General features: G+C 37.4%; 1 long non-coding RNA gene across 1 annotated transcript; it reads right to left on the bottom strand.

The window, feature by feature from the left end:
- Positions 1-1,303: 1,303 nt before the first annotated feature.
- Positions 1,304-14,947, bottom strand: LOC119866250. The gene is made up of 4 exons (XR_005379037.1): positions 14,795-14,947; positions 14,108-14,211; positions 3,914-4,027; positions 1,304-1,363 (listed from the first exon to the last, which is right to left on the bottom strand). It is a non-coding gene; the product is annotated as an uncharacterized LOC119866250 (long non-coding RNA).
- Positions 14,948-17,287: the final 2,340 nt, after the last annotated feature.

Below are 17,287 nucleotides of genomic sequence, written 5' to 3'. Positions count from 1 at the left end.
TATAATAACTCACTTTTCGGTCAAGAAGCAATTTTGGACTAATTCCTTAAACATAATATATTTCTAATATGTTTTGAAGCAGAGATGTGTCCAACAGCTTAAATATCTGTGATTATTAGCAAGAATATAACCGCAATGATTTTATTCATATTCAGATAGATACTGTATTTCTTTCTGTATGAGTTAAGGTACAAAAAGCAATGTACCCCTGAAGAAAATTGAGATTTCTACTAATTTTTTTAAACCTTGAACTTTAAAAGATGTTGCAGAAGAGAATAAAGTAGATTTGTGTGAACAGCTGCTATATTCAAAACAGTGCTGCAACGGGGGGGAGGGGGCACCCGTTATTTGCCACCTGCTTACAGTGGTACAATGTGGGTTCTCAGGAACAGAGTCCTAAACTTTGAGTCTGTCATGGTTTTTGTCACCATCTGGAGCTGGGCAGAGCTGCCTCCCTTTCCCGGGCCAACTTTGCCTCAACAAAGAAGTAGAGGGAGGAAGAGAGAGGGGTCGTTGCAAGGTAGGCCAACTGCCAGGCACAATTAGTGCAACTGTCCTTTATCTCTGCACATTTTTAATTAAGAAACATAAAAGAGCTCACCGAACACAAAGAGGCTGGCTTCTCAGAAACAACAAGGAGGAATGTTCATTAGAGTCACAAGCAGTCATCACAGGCAGAAAAAAAGATATTCCAAAAACAACACATATCTAAACAAACATTTTAATGAAAACCTTAGAATTTTATAGAATTTGTTGCTGAGAGTCCTTTTAAGGCAGTCAGGAGAAGGTAGGATATTAATGTTTGATGAGGAAACAGTAGCTATTAGTTCAAGTATTTGCTTCTCTAGCCAGACTTTTTTTTTTCTTCTCTTCTTTTTTTCTTTTCTCCCCTTTTGAGGGGAAAGCTCTGAGTTTGGAATTGAAACTTGAGAATTTCAGACTTGTCACTTATTAGATGCTTCTGTTGGGAGAAAGTGAATATGTGATTAAGAGAATAAACGCTTGAAATTTGTGTATATGTCGTATGCTCCCACACCCACCTGTTTTTAGGGTATTCCATCTCAGAGGGCAATGAAAAGACCACTAAGATTTCAGGTCTAATATTGATATTCTAGTCAAATATTTAATAATTAAATGATTATTAATAATTATTAGAATTATAATTATAGAATTAAACAATACTTTTTATAGAATTTTTTATAGAATTTATTTAATTTTAGGGGATCCCTGGGTGGCTCAACGGTTTGGCGCCTGCCTTTGGCCCAGGGCGCGATCCTGGAGTCCTGGAATCGAGTTCCGCATAGGGCTCCCAGCGTGGAGCCTGCTTCTCCCTCCTCCTCTGCCTCTCTCTCTCTCTCTAGGTCTATCATAAATAAATAAATAAATAAATATAAAAAAAGAATTTATTGAATTTTATAGAATTTTTAATTATAGAATTAATCATAATAATTAAACAATTAATAATATTAATAATCTCAAATATTCGCATCTTGGGTTTGAGTGGGCATATGTGAGTCCATGTACCTCCTATTATGAAATATTTCTGTTTCATAATAATGTATTTTGGAAACTACCAGAACATCAAGGAATTACTACAAAATGTTTCTTTGTGATGGAAATATCTGGATATAAAAAGCCAACCATAAATCCCATATCTACATATCTGGATATATAACAAACATATGTGACTCACAGATGACACAGAAATTAAATATCTAAGTAAGAGACTGCTTTTTGTTTTGCTCTTCTATCAGTAATGTGTAGATACACTCTCATAAACTCTTTAAGCATGTGAGTTATGGGGAAATGCACTGTTTCATTTGGTAAAGGGTAATCTACATGCAAATGAGGCATCTTACTATTTAGAATTCAGGTTTTTACTCAATCCCCCCACTTTTGGTTACTCTCAACTATGTCTGGTTTCCCTGATCCTGAAGTTTGTTGGTTTCTTTTCAGAAAACAGAACTTCCTTCTTCTGCTCAGGTGTATGCAGGAGACAAGGTCCCTGGTGCCCAGGACAGTGAAAATGTCGGCAGTTCTCTTCTCTTTTAATTTTTTTAATGTGGAATTTAAGTGAAACCTTCAGCTTCCGGGTGAATTTGGCACACATTAGCGATTCCTTTCATTGGCTGGATATGAGAAGTACCTTGAAAGTTTAAGGGAAACAAAATCAAGAAGATGAGAGAGAGAGAAAAAGGAGGCAGGAAAGAAGGAAGGAAGGAAGGAAGGAAGGAAGGAAGGAAGGAAGGAAGGAAGGAAGGAAGGAAGGAAGTCAGCCAAGGAGAGAGGGAGAGAAGGAGAAGGAAAGAAGAAGGAAAGGAAAATGAAGGTGTGTATTATTAACTCAGAGAGTCTTTTAATTGGGTGCTGGAGGTGGTTACTAGGGGCTCGGCTGTTGTTTTCCTGTTTCTTGCAATTTCATCACCACAATAGTTGCCTTCTGCTTTCTCACTTTTCATTAAAAAAGAATCTACTAAATATCCAGGTTTGTGCCACTGTTTTCTTCAGCACCTGATTTAGGATAGCAACACTCTCTTCTTTATCCCCCCCACTTCCCTCTCCGTTTTATTTTTTCCTAATGCATGTCTCCTTACTTTTAAAGAATTTGCATTTTATGTAGTCATTTTCCCTTGCTTTTCCTAATAGAACAGATATGCTATAAGCAGGAATTTATATTGATCTATTGCCAGTTTTTTTCCTTTCCTCAAAGAGAGCTAGATGTAATTTCATGTTAAATAAAGAGTTCTTGACTCAGCAGTAAATGAGTGACCTCATCCAAATGTATAAAAAAAAAAACCAGAGAAAACATAATAACATAAAACTTTAAATTTGTTTTGTCTGCTTTTACTAGATCAAGAGGACTTAAAAATTAGGGATAGAGCAATTCTGAATTATATTACTACTAAATTATTCATGTTTTCTAACAGTAGAGTTGATACTAAACACCCAACGTAAAAAAAAAAAATCTAGAAAATAAGCTTAGAATTAAAAAAACCAACAAATGCTTGGAAATTAAAAGTAAAAACAAAGACAAAACTCCATTCCTAAACAATTTTGAGCTACTGTGATATAAATAATAATAAAATACCTCATTATTATTTTTTTAAATACCTCATTTTAGACTAAGTAAATGATGAACAAACAGAAACTCAACATTATGTCAACAGTAACAAATAAGATCAGTTTCCGGATCTGACCCAGAAGAGTTAACCCCAAAAGTTAACAGCCTGATAAAAAATTTACTCCGATATGTATTGAAATCAGTTGATTACACAGAGATACATGAGCTTCCACACAACCAAAAAGTCTTGAAATAAAATAGGGTATATTTAAGTAGGCGCGTTTGGAAAAGTTTTAAAATGTATTTTTTCCTTTGTGTTTCTATATGATATTTATAAATCTTCACTCATGTATCCAAATGTGTTTTCTTATTACATGTCATATTTACTATTTGAATAAAAACATTTTCTCTGGGGCTAGTAATGAAGCCAAGTTAATGTCTTGGCATCAAGCTTTCTTTTTGTGTCATGAATCCCCTCTTGTTGTTGTGAAACGATCCCCCGTGTGGTCAGGACGAGCCACCATCCTCATTTCAAACTGGCCAGTGCCATACAGAACCACCCCATGACGGTATGGTGGGTAAAACAATAAACACCCCCTGTCTCATGAGCAGGGGACCTGGAATCCCAGGCGCTATGACGGTGGGGGCATCTATCACCAAATGACATTGACGTCACTCTGGGAATATTGGGGAGCAGACAGAGTGGGGTCATCATGCCAAACACATGAAGGTCTTAAAAATTTGTATTATTTTTATTTTGTTTGCAGAATTTGAAACAGGTTTAAAAAAAATAGAGTTGGTAAGCATGGAAGTCTATTACTACCTTCAGGGACTGTGGGACTGTCCACTTACCCATCAAAGGTAGGACTTTGGGTCTGCTGTGGCCAGAGCCACAAGATGAGCAGATAACCGGATGGCAGTGCTGTTGGTTTAGAAGCGTTCTTTATGGTCCAGAAATTATCACAGCTGGGGGAAGAAATAGATAAATAAGATGTAGACGAAGGGTGATTCACACTTCAGCTCATGAAGTGTGTTTCGGTGTAATGCTATGTATCAAATATGTCTCAATAAAAGGAAAAATGTGCAAAAAAATTTTCACCTGGGTTGCAAAAGTAAGTAAGTGGAAAAATACCTATTCTTTGTTCTTTGTGTAATTTTGTGACTGTTCTAAGCAAGAGGCAGGATGAAGTGACTGACAGATACACAAAAAGTAATCAGTTTCAATTCTTATATAAAACTATCTGATTTTTACCACGAATCCTTAATTCTGCCCAAATGTCTTCCTAAAATCCTCTACTAATGTTAAAATTTCAGTGGATCGACAAGTCTCTTCCTTCTTTTTTGCTCTTTTAAATATTAGCTGGCTCGCAAGTGTCACTTCAGCAAATGAAAATTTTTGCAAGGATTGTGCTTAGAATTTATCATCCCATTAAATAAATTAAAGGATTTCTTGAAACGACATGACCGGCAACTGCTAACTATTGAGGTAAAAACACTACTCATGATAATTGTAAGAATTATTAGATGAAGGGAGGAGTTGGAATCCTGTGAATTTGCCATGTGGAAGAGCATAAGCATCTGCAGGTGGGTGCAGTCCAGATGAGCATTTCCCTGAGCGGCGCCCTAGCTGGGGGGCAGGGGCAGGGGCAGTTACAGATGACCCCAATGATTTCCCCCAATGATTTCCTCCTCACAGGCCTCCTCTGCTTGGACAAGTCGGTGTCTGGCCAAGTTTTCATACTCAGAAAACCCCCTAAAGCTTCTAAAAATGAGATCTGAAATATGTACAAATACTAGCTGACACACCCTAGGTCTCTGACCTCAAATACCTTTCCTCTTTCTCTTCATTTTTATTTAGTTTAACCCCACTCAGAAAAGAAAGGATATTGTCATAAATGGTAATCCAAAAACTAAGCCTTGATTCATTTTCCCACATAATTGTGGAGTCACGTTTAATATTTTATGCAGCAAATAAAACTTGACCCCAACAAAGCAAATCACTGAACATATAGAGAAACACAAACTATACATTTCCTTTTAACAGTTTCACAATTTTTAGTAAAGAAAAAAAAAAGTTGATATATTTTTGCTTTTAAATGTAATGCTTATTAGAGGTAAATACAAAATGGAGAAGAAAAAAAAATTAGTTCTCTATTATACCACCACATACTTTTCTCATTTTGAAGTTTTCCTTTTTTAATTGAATTTCATTTTTTTTCCATCATGACAAATGCTCTCCTTCATCCCCATCACCTACTTCATCTATCCCCCTTCCCCCCAGCAACCATTAGTGTGTTCTCCGTAGTTAAGAGTCTGTTTCTTGGTTTGTCTCACTCCTTTTTGTTTTTTCCTTTACTCGTTTGTTTTGTTCCTTAAATTCTACATATGAGTGAGACTCTATGGTATTTGTCTTTCTCTCACTGATTTATTTCGCTTAGTATTATACTCTCTAGCTCCATCCATGTTGTTGCAAATGGTAAGATTTCAATCTTTTTTTGGCAGAATATTCCATTGTTTTTGTGCAGGTGCACACATATATACATATCACTTTTTTTTTTTTTTTTTTTTACGTATCACGTTTATCCATTCATCTATCGATGGACACTTGGACTGCTTCCATATCTTGGCTGATTTTTGAGGACCCTCCACACTGTTTTCCACAGTGGCGACACCAGTTTGCATTCCCACCAGCAGCATTCAAGGATCCTTTTTCTCCACATCCTTGCCAACCCTTATTTTTTGTACTGTTGATTTTAGCCACTCTGACAGGTGTGAGGTGATAGCTCATTGTGGTTTTGATTTGCATTTCCCTGATGACGAGTGATGTTGAGTATCTTTTCATGTCTCTTGGCCATCTGGGTGTCTTCATTGGAAAAGTGTCTGTTCATGTCTTCTGACCATTTTTAAATTAGATTATTTGGGGATTTCTTTGTGTTCAGTTGTCTAAGTTCTTTATATATTTTGGACACTAATCCTTTATTGAATATGTCATGTGCAAATATCTTCTCATGTTTAGTAGTTTGTATTTTAGTTGCTGATTGTTTCCTTCACTCTGCAGATGATTTTATTTTGATATAGCCCCAATAGTTCATTTGTGCTTTTGTTTCCCTTGCCTCTAAGGGAAATATCTAGAAAGATGTTGCTATGGCTGATGTCAGAGAAATTATTGCCTGTGCTCTCTTCTAGGATTTTTATGGTTTCAAGTTTCCCACATTTAGGTCTTTAATCCATTTTGAGTTTATTTTTGTGTGTGGTGTGAGAAAGTGGTCCAGTTTCATTCTTTTGCGTGTTACTGTTTAGTTTTTCCAATACCATTTGTTGAAGAGATTGACTTGTTCCTATTGGGTATTCTTGCCTCCTTTTATTTTTTTTTTCTTGCCTCCTTTGTTAAAGGTTAATTGACCAGATATCGTGGGTTTATTTCTGGGCTCTCTGTTCTGTTCCATTGATCTATGTCACTATTTTTGTGCCAGTGCCACATTGCTTTGATTACGATAGCTCTGTGGTATATTCTGAAATTTGGGATTAGGCTACCTCTAATTTTGTACTTTTTCAAAATTGCTTTGGCTATTTGGTTACTACAGACTTTTAAACAATATTAATTCTTCAAAACCATGATTATGGAATTATTTTCCATTTATTTATGCCGTCCTCCATTTCTTTCATCAGTGTTGTATAGTTTCCAGAGAACAGGCCTTTCACCTCCTTGGTTAAGTTTATTCCTAGGCATTTTATTCTTTTTGATGCGATTATAAATTGGATTGTTAAATAGATTAAATTTATTGTTAGATTTGGTTTACTAATAGTTTCTTAAGGATTTTTACATATGTGTTCATCAGAGGGATTGGTCTATAGTTTTTTTTTTTTTTTTTTTTGTAGTATTTTTATCTAATTTAGGAATTAGGCCAATGCTGGCCTCATAGAATGAATGTGGTAGCTCTTCTTTCTTTTCTTTCTATTTTTAGAATAATTTGAGAAGAATAGGTATTAACTCTCTTCACCCCCACCCCCGTTGTAAGTGTTTGGTAGAATTTACATGTGAAGCTATCTGGTCCTGGACTTTGTTGTTGGGAGTTTTTTGATTACTGATTCAATTTTATGCTAGTAATGGATCTGTTCAACTTTTCTGTTTCTTCCTGATTTGGTCTTGGTATGTGTATGTTTCTAGGAATTTATCCATTTCTTCTAGCTTGTTCAATTGTTGGCATATACATTTTTCATAATATTCTTTTTACGATCCTTTGTATTTCTGTGGTGTCAGTTGTTATTTCTACTCTTTCATTTCTGATTTTATTGATATCTTTTTTTAAAAAATCTTTTTTTTTAGTGAATCTGGCTAAAGTTTTATTAATTTTGTTTATATTTTCAAAGAACACACTCTGGTTTCATTGATTTTCTTTTTTTTTTTTTTTTTTTTTTAGTTTCTGTATCATTTATTTCTGCTCTAATCTTTATTACTTCCTTCCTTCTGCTGGTTTGGGGTTTTGTTTGTTTTTCTTTTTCAACTCTTTTAGGTATAAAGTTAGGTTGTTTGAGACTTTTCTTGCTCCTTGAGGTAGGCCTGTATTGCCATATACTTCCTTCTCTGAGACACTTTTGTTGCATCCCAAAGGTTTTGGATCATTGTGTTTCATTTTTGTTTGTCTCTGTGGACTTTTTCATTTCTTCTTTGATTTTATGGTTGACTCATTCAATGTTTAGTAGCATGTCATTTAACTTTCATGTATGTGTGTTCTCTGCAGATTTTTTTCTTGTAGTTCTACTCTTAAAGTGTTGTGATTGGAAAGATATGACCTCAGTCTTTTTGAAGTCGTTGAGACATGTTTTGTGGCCTAATATGATGTATTTTCTAGAAGTTCCATGTACATTTGAAAAGAATGTGTATTCCAGTTTTAGGATGGAATGTTCTGAATATATGTATTAAATCCATCTGATCCAATGTGTCATTCAAAGCTGCTGTTGCCTAGTTGATTTTTTGTTTAAATTATCTATCTGTTGATATAAGTGGGTGTTAAAGTCCCCTATTATTGTACACTATAGATTACTTCCTTTTAGTTTGTTATTAATTGTTTAATGTATTTGGCTGCTCCCATGTTGGTCACATACATACTTATAATCATTATATCTTTTTGTTGGATTGTCCCCTTTAAGATTATATAGTGTTTTTCTTTGTCTCACTACAATCTTTGTTTTAAAGTCTATTTTGTTTGATATGTATATTGTTACCCTTGCTCTTTTTTCACTTCCATTTGCGTGATAAATATTTTCTCAAGCCTTCATTTTCAATCTGCATGTGTCTTTAAGTCCAAAAATAGTCTTCTGAAAAAAAAAAAAAGTCTTTTGTAGGCAGCATACGGATGGGTCTTTATTTTTTATTCATTCTGTCACCCTATATGTTTTGGTTGGAGTGTTTAGTCCATTTAAATTCAATATAATTATTGATAGGTATGTACATATTGCCATATTGTTTCTTGTTTTATGTTTGTTTTTGTCATTCTCCTCTGTTCTTTTCTCCCTTGCTTTCTTTTCTTGGGGTTCCCTGGCTTTACTTAGTGATATACTGGATTTCTTTACTTTTTGCATATCTACTACTGGTTTTTGATTTATGTATAACATCTTGTGCAGATAACAGTCTGTATTAAGTTGATGGTCACTTAAGTTTGAATCCATTGTGAAAGCACTAAATTTTTACTCCTCTCCCTGCCACATTTTAGGTATATGGTGTCACGCTTTACGTCCTTTAATTTTGTGAGTCCCTTGATTTATTTTTATAGATATACTTAATTTTACTGCTTTTCTGCTTCATACTTTTCTTATTCATGCTTCTAGTCTTTCCTTTCCACTCAGAGTCCCCTTTAACCTTTTTGGTATAGCTGTGTGGTGGTCATGATTTCCTTTATCTTTTTGTTTGTCTGGGAATCTCTTTTCTCTTTCCTTCTATTCTGAATGATAGCCTTGCTGGATAGATTCTTTCTGGCTGTAGATTTTTTTTTTTCTTTCAGTACCTTGAATATATCATGCCACTCTCTTTGGGCCTGCAGTGTTTCCACTGGAAAAAAAAAAAAAAAACTGATAGCCTTATGGTTTTTTCCCCCTCCTATATACAACTGTTTTCTTTTCTCTTGCTGTCTTTAAAATTCTCTCTTTGTTACTATTTTTTTTTTTTTTTTTGCCATTTTATTTACTACATGTCTCGGTGTGGACCCCTTTGGTCAATTTTGTTGGGAGCACTGCCTCCTGAATTTGGATTTCTGTTTATTTCCCTAGATTCCAGAAGTTTTCAGCTATTATTTTTCAAATAAATTTCCTGCCCCCCTTTTTTCCATTCTCCTTCTGGGATCCCTATAATGTGAATATTTTTATGCCTCATGGTGTTGCTGTGTTCCCTTAATCTATTTTTATTTATTGTTATTATTTTTTCTCTCTCCTATTCCTCTTGGTTTCTTTCCATTACTCTGTCCTCCAGGTCACTAATCTGTTCTGCTTCCTTTAGGCTACTATGTATCCCATCTACTGTATTTCAAATTTCAGTTATTGAGTTCTTCATCCCTGGCTCATTCGTCTTTATGTATTCCAGTCTTTTAAAAAAAAATATTATGAGTTTTTGAAGTTTCTATTTAAATTCCAGTTAGTTAACATACAGTGTAATATAAAATTCAGGTGTACAATATAGTGATTCAACACTTACATGAAATACCTGGTGCTCATCACAGCAAATGTACTTCTTAATTCCCATCACTGATTTAACCCATTTCCTTATCCACTTCCTTTTTGGTTACCATCAGTTCATTCTACATAGTTAAAAATCTGTTGTTGTTGTTGTTTAATTTTTATTTGAATTCTAGTTAGGTAGTACACTCTTTTTCAAGTCCAGTGAGTTATCTTTATGATCATTATTTAGAATTCCCTATTAGGCATATTATCTTTGTTTTGTTTAGATCTCTTGCAGTGATTTTGTTCTGTTCTTTCATTTGGGACATGACTCTTTTGTCTAAGTTTCTGTGTCTAACTTTTTTTCCCCCTCTTTTTTCTTCTTTAGTCTAACTTTCTGTCTGTTTCTGTGTTTTAGGAAAGTGAGTTGTGTCCTGCTCTTGAAAATAGTGGCCTTATGAAGAGGACATTGTATAGTGCCCTTCAGAGCAGTGTCTTCTGTTCATCAGAACCTAGTGGTGTAGGGCTGTCTCCTGTGTGTATTGCATGCACCCTGCTGTTGTGGATGAGCCACTTTTGCCTTTAGTCCAGTCATCTCTTTAGTCCACTTTAGCCCAGTGGATCTCTTTGCCTATTGTGAGCAGTGTTTAGTCCCTGTGTTGTTAGTGGGCTAGTCTGGAGCCACCTTGGGTTTGAGTTGAGTCAGACCAGGTATTTGCCAGAGATGTAGTAGCACCGAACTACAGGGGTTTCTCCCTGTGTTGACCTCTGGGAGGATTTCATTGGTGAGCAGGGCCTGCAGTCAGACCAGATGTCTACCCCAGCCCATTGTTCTGGCTCCAGTCAGACTAGTGTATTTGATTATCTTCTCTTCTCCTTGGGGCAGGAACCACTTTGGAGTGGTGCTGGTTCCTGTCATTGCTGCTTGCATACTGGCACCACTTGGAAGACTTGTGAAAGAGGATGGGGGTGTGGATGGGTCTGCAGAAAGTGTGGGAGCAAAATGCACAGTGTTAGTAAGGTTTGTGGAAGAGGACCTGGTGCTGATTTGGGGAATGCCTGCTGAGTACAGTTGGAGGGGGTGGGTCAGCAGAAGTGAGAAGGGGCAGGGAGAGCTGTTAGCAAGCTAGGTGGAATGTTTGTGCTGTGCTAATTTTTCTAGTGTCCATGTCTCTAGACTCGGGGACGGGGGAGAGAAATGGTACCTGCCAGGGCTTTATTATTTGAGAAGTCTCCCAAAGATCTCTGTCCACCTCAGCACATGCTCTGAGATGAATAAACAGATTCCCTTCCAGTGTATCCAATGTGTTTTTCATACTGCTGCTTCTTTGTTATTTCTCAGTGGGGCTGTTTGTTGTGCTGTTTCTTTAAGGGTGGGGACTCCATTTCCTCTCACTCTCTGGGCTCTTGCAGAGCTGGGCATCTGATTTTTAAAGTTCCAGTTGTTAAGCCTTGCTGATTATAAGAATTGGAAAAATTGAGTGCCTCTGCTTTCCAGAGCCAACTGTGATGGGGATTTGTCTTCCCAGTGCAGATCCCTTGTGCCTGGAGTGCCCAATGTAGAGTCAATCCTTCTCCCTTATTCGTGTCCACAATGTCCCTCCTCCTTGGACAGCCTCGCATGTCAGCTTGGCTCCTGACTCTGTCTCTACCTTTCCTACTGTTTTCAGTGTGTCCTCTTCTCTACATTTAGTGGTGGGAGTCTTCTGACAGTCTTTGGTCCATTTCCTGGATTATTTATACTGATGTGGGTGTGATGTATTTGTTTCCAGGGGACAAGATAAGCCTACAATCCTCCTCCTCTGCCATCTTTCTTGGGAGTTCTTGATCTTTAGTTTTTAAATTATTACTAAAATATATACTCATTATAATAATCCAGACAAGCCTTAACTGCATAAGACAAAGGTTGAAAATTTTCTCATTTCAGAAGAAAGTTAAAAGTGTTAGTTGTATTATTTCCCACATTTTCTGTGTACATACATAACCTTAGTATACATATATGTTATATTACATGTAAATCTATAAGTTAAATTATATATGAATAAATGAATATGAATTATGCATATGTAAAATTTCAGATATGTATTGAAATTGTTTATGAAACTTTAAATTCTGTTTTACCTTGTGCTGATATGAGCACTGGTACATTAGCATATAACATTGACAGTTATCACTTCTAATGTTTGTACTATCACTGCGTTGAGACAAAATGCCAGAATTTAAATAGTGTTTACTTATTGTTATATGTTTAGATTATTAGAATTTTTACTCCTGTGAGTTATAATGAACAACTGTTGGATATAACTTTCCCCTTCTATATTTGGATTATATCCCTACATAAATAGATTTCCAAGAGTGGAATTAATGAAGAAAAGCTATCACTATTTGGTGTAAAATTGCCTTCCCAGTGTTTTTTATTATTTTTATGTCATCACAGCAATGTGTCAGTGTTATTAAAGCTCAATCATTGGAAGATTATAAAAACTTTTTATATCATAAAAAAATGTTATAATCTCACAGTTTAGAGGAGAGAAATAGAATAGTAGGCAGGGGAACTAGTTAGGAATTGATTGCAATGAACAAGGAAAGAAAAAAAATGTGAAAACCTGAAAACATTTTGCAATATAAGCATTTATTTGTTTGTTTTTTATTGATTTTAAATTAAATATCGAGGCACCTACTCTGTTATAAGAATTGTTCTGAGTGCTGTGCTGGGTGTTTAGTAAACCTAGAGACCACAGCTCACATACTTTTCTGGGCATGTAAATAAAAAGCAGAGTGAAGCTGAGATACTGAGGACATAATAGGGACAACTTGGTGGTAAAGGCGACTCTCCATTTTCAGGTGTGGTGACACAGTGGATGACGTTATCACCTACCTGCACCCTTTTTTGCTGTGTTTCTGCAGTGCTTCCCTCTTTCTTCCACCATCCCTAGGGCCTTCTTTCCCGGATAACCTCTATTTATCTTTCAGTACTAGAGTACATGTGTTTTCTTCCAGGGAAAACCTCCATGTTGCTGCTTTTTTGGCATTTTTTTTTTAATTTCATAGAAACAGAGGGGTAATATCCTTTATCTACATATTTAATTTTCAGCACTGAATTCTTGTTTTCATAACTATAGCTCCTATTGTTCATAGATTTCTTAAGAAAAGACTTATAAATCAGTAAAGAAGACTTGCAAACATAAGGATACCTGAGAGTCTTTGCATTCATAGATGTCAGTCATTTCTAGAGAAATATTTTTCTTTCAACCATGTCTTCCATGTGAAGGCCCAGTGTGGGACGAGCATCTCACCCACCCTGACATGTCCTTATTCTTTGTCTCACACCAGGTCTACTTATTCCATCTCCTCAACAGTTCAGAGATCATGTGATTATGTGATTGATTTTCTTTCATATCACATGAGAAGATAAATGTGTATAGATAATATGTTGTATTGATTCGTTCATCATAGAGTTGACTCAAACACAATTACTACTGTTTTACTTCACTTAAAAAAGTTATAAGTCTTTAGCATCTTGTAGAATTGATGACTTTTTAAGGAACAGACTCTGTTTATTTTTGAAAGACTGTAAAATTAATAAGCCAAATCATAATTAACCATTTCCTCTCAAAAAACCATTTTTCTTGAAAAAAAAAAGTCTTCCTTCTGTTTATCATAGTTAGAAAATGAAGAATCAGTTTTTACCCTACTTTGTTGACTCCACATAAAGTCAGAGAGATGTAGTCATATATTGACATATTATGTATGGGAAATGTTCATACTGCTTTTCCCACAATCATAATTTCCCCTTGGTAAAACTGTCTTACTTAGTCATGGCTATACTTTGAAATTATTAGAGAAAGCAAAGAATCGTATTAAATATGTCATAAAATGATTTAATTTGACAATGACACATGCATAGAGGATGTATTCACATCTTTGCCAATGTCTTATTTTGATGCTGAGACAGTATCTTATTTTCAATAATCAAATTTTAAAAGTTAAAATATATTAATTCACATTACATTGGGAAACAAAAATGAAAACATACAAATTCTGTTAAAGAAAAGCATCCTTTCCCCAGCTTCTATGTCTTTCATTTTACGAGTGTCATCTGTCTCCATATATGTTCCATTGAAATACATTTAACTGTTGTTTTCTTCTTTGTTCCTAAGCAAGAGCTTTATACAGGAGCTTTCTGACTGAGGCAAATTGGAGATATTTACATTTGTTTTGTAACATATTCTTGAAATACTTCAGGAACCATTCTCACCAATGTGTCTTTTGGAATTCTTTACCAAACTGTTCATCTCCGTCTCTCACTTTTCTTAAGTTTTACTGTGCATTATAAATGTTTCTCAAGAAATTTGGTGCTTCAAGGGAACCCAGGAAGCTAGGGGTATTGCTGACCTGATGCTTGGGGTGACGTCTCCCAACTCAGGGGTGGCACCGAGATGGCGGTGGATGGGCCTTCCAGTGAGTGTTCCTGCGGGCTTGGGGCAGACTGAAGATTTCTGTTAGATTCGACAAGCACAACGACCAAAGGGAAAAAGCAATGAACTAGACTTAATCAAAATTAACAACTTATGCCAGCAAAAGTGTGAACAAACTACACACCCTGTATACAGTGTTTTGTGAATAGCCTGAGGGAGGATCGGGGGTGCGGGGGACATGAGGGCCTCCATGTTCTAGTTTGTGAAGAGCAAGCCTGCTCATGGACCAGAAGGACCCAGAGAGCCCTGATCGTCCACCCCGGACCACAGGGTGGGGGGATTGGTCATCACATGTCGGGGTCCATGTACCTAGGACTGACTGGAAAGGTCATGGCTTGGGTCTCCCCTGCACAGAAGAGGGCTTACAGGGGAGTAGGGGTCCTGGATGAGCTGCCCTAGCCCTGACCACAGCCTCCTTCCCTGGCCTAGGGCAGCAGGGAGGCAGCTCTGACCCCGTGGAGCTGTGGAAGGGCTTCAGGAGCTGCCTCATGGGCATCACACAGGGGTCGGTGCATTCTCACCCCAACCCAGGATGCCAGCACCCCCACCTGGACCCACAGGCACCACAGTGACCCGAGGTGTGCAGGGAGAAGGTCCCACTCACCTGCGACTTGTCGCTGTGTGAGCACCTACACTTTATGCATTGGGGTACTGGGGAGAGTGGGCTTGTTCGGGGGCTGTGAGCCAGATCCAGGCACGAGTGCCTCCCACTGCCTGGGAATGCAGAGTAGCGCCAGGCAGCAGTGGAACCCTGGGGTGCCAGGGTTCCACCGACAATGGGGTCCCGTGTCATCACTGTAGGTCGGGGGTCCAGTCAGCACTTAGCCTGGCACCCTGAAGACCAAGGGTGCGTTGGGAGGTCCTGCCTCACGCCGGATGGGAAGGGGTTGCAGGCACCCTCCCACATCCCTATTCCTACCTTCAGGCCCTCCAGGCCTCCCACCCTTCTAGGTAGACTGGGTGTCCCAGCTGTCCTCCCACCCCCAAGGGTTCACAGCATGAATTTTGCACTTAAGAACATTTGAGAGGCTCCTGGGTGGTTCAGTCAGCTAAACATCTACTCTTGATTTTGGGTCAGTTCAGGATCTCGAGGTTGTGGTGTGGAACCTCAGGTGGGGCTCGGCCCCGGCTGGGTGGGGAGTCTGCTTCAGAGTCTCCCTTACTCTCTGCCCCTCTCACTGCATGCTCTCTCAAATCTTTTAAAAATCAACATTGAAGACATTTGAGGAATCTTTATCATCTCTGAAGAGGTGCCTTCACATGTGTAATGCCTGTGTAAATGCCTTTTTTTTTTTTTTTTTTTTCATTTCTCTGGAATAAATTCCCAGGAGTGGTACTGCTGGAAAAAAAGGAAAGAAAAGAAAAAAAAGAAATTTGGTGCTTGATTACATGTTGTTTTACATTATTGCTAATCAAATTTTTCTTTTTTAAAGATTTTTATTTATTTGAGAAAGAGTGAATGAGACAGAAAGAGAGGACAAGTAGAGGGAGGGCAGAGGGAGAGGAAGAAGCAGGGAGCCTGACATGGAGCTTCATCCCCATGAGATCAGACCTAAGCCCAAAGTAGACATTCAACTGAGTCACCCAGGTGCCCTCATATTTTGATTTTAAGATCCATCAACTTTGAAGCTTCCAGCTTTTTCCTGGATACTGTCTATTCTATAGCAGGAATCAACAAACTTTCTCTTAAAGGGACAGTTAGTAAATGTCTTTGGGGTAAGAGAGTTATGATGGAACTATTCGGCTCATATGTTGTATGTGTAAGCAAAGAATATGGAAGTGAATGAGCATGGTTGTGTTTCAATAAAACTTTATTTACAAAAAGAGGCAATGGACTGGATTTGGATAGCAGGCCATAGTTCATAGACCCTTTGTCTATAACAGAATCTAAGAACAATACTTACAGCAGCTACACAGGTAGCATAAGTATAGCAAGCCAGAAGCATTTCTTTTTACCTGAAGACTTTTGTTTTGTCTATTAAAGATGTAGGAGTTCTACAAGAAGCATAAATGCCTTTCTGTTTTTTGTAAACATGTCCTTGTTTTATTTCCTTGTTTTATTTCCTTCTCTGAAGGAAACTTACCCCTATTACCATAAAAGTAATAATAGCATTGCAATCAACCCTGCGCTTTTGTGTAGACAGCAGGGAGTAGTGCAGACTGTGGCAATGTGGATAATGTCACGTGGGAAAGAGGCCAATGTTCCCAGATACTTCAATTATTCAATTTATGAAAAAGATTTACACTGGAATTTTCCCAAATTTTAAGTGTTTGCAAATAATTTAATAATTATGTAGGTGAAGAATGTATAGTTCATATAAAATATGTCTTCAGGCTAGGACTGACCAACTATTTGCAACATTGGTTTAGTAGCACACAGCATACAAAGGATGTTTGAGGAATAAACACCAGGTTAATAGGCTTTCACCTGATGGTGGGTGTCATGTTATGTAGAGGGCTAAGAAAAGCATATCAATTTAGAAAGATGAGAAATATCAAGCCTCTCATTTTCTCTTATAGACACAGAATGGTCATCAGTTGATCATTAGCCATAGAGACATGTCCAAAGGTGTTTCTTTGACTAGACCATGTGTTGCTTAATTCATGTCATAGGAACAGAAAGCTAAATGAAAGAGATGGAGGTGAGAAGATGGGCATATTGAGTTTATAGGGAGGTAGACTGATAAATAAAAGATATTAAGGTTGGAGGATAAAAATGTAAGTAGGGATCAAGTAGCAGACAAACTCTAAGTGAGGACAAAACTGTATGAGCCTAGACTTGACCAGGGTCTGTTATCTGATGGGGGAAAGACATGGGCGTACAAACTAATGTTTAGAGACAAAGATCATTCACTCTGATGGCGTTTGTGGCAAGGATTTGAGGACAGAGGGCTCATCATCTCCCTCAGAACTGACCCTTAAAATGGGAATGGAGAGTAATAAGCCAAGCCTGAAGCCAACACACTTGTTTCTGAGTGTAACGGGAAAATAACTGTGAAGCGTATCACCAAGAGCAAGATCCTGGAACTTTCTACGCGCTCTTGTGTATTTGCAAGCAAGAAAGCACTGCTCGATTTGAGCCATGACCAGTTGCTAG

Source organism: Canis lupus, chromosome 26 (assembly GCF_011100685.1).
Source record: "Canis lupus familiaris isolate Mischka breed German Shepherd chromosome 26, alternate assembly UU_Cfam_GSD_1.0, whole genome shotgun sequence".
NCBI classification, from domain to species: domain Eukaryota; kingdom Metazoa; phylum Chordata; class Mammalia; order Carnivora; family Canidae; genus Canis; species Canis lupus.
This window is presented reverse-complemented; position numbering and strand designations above follow the sequence as displayed.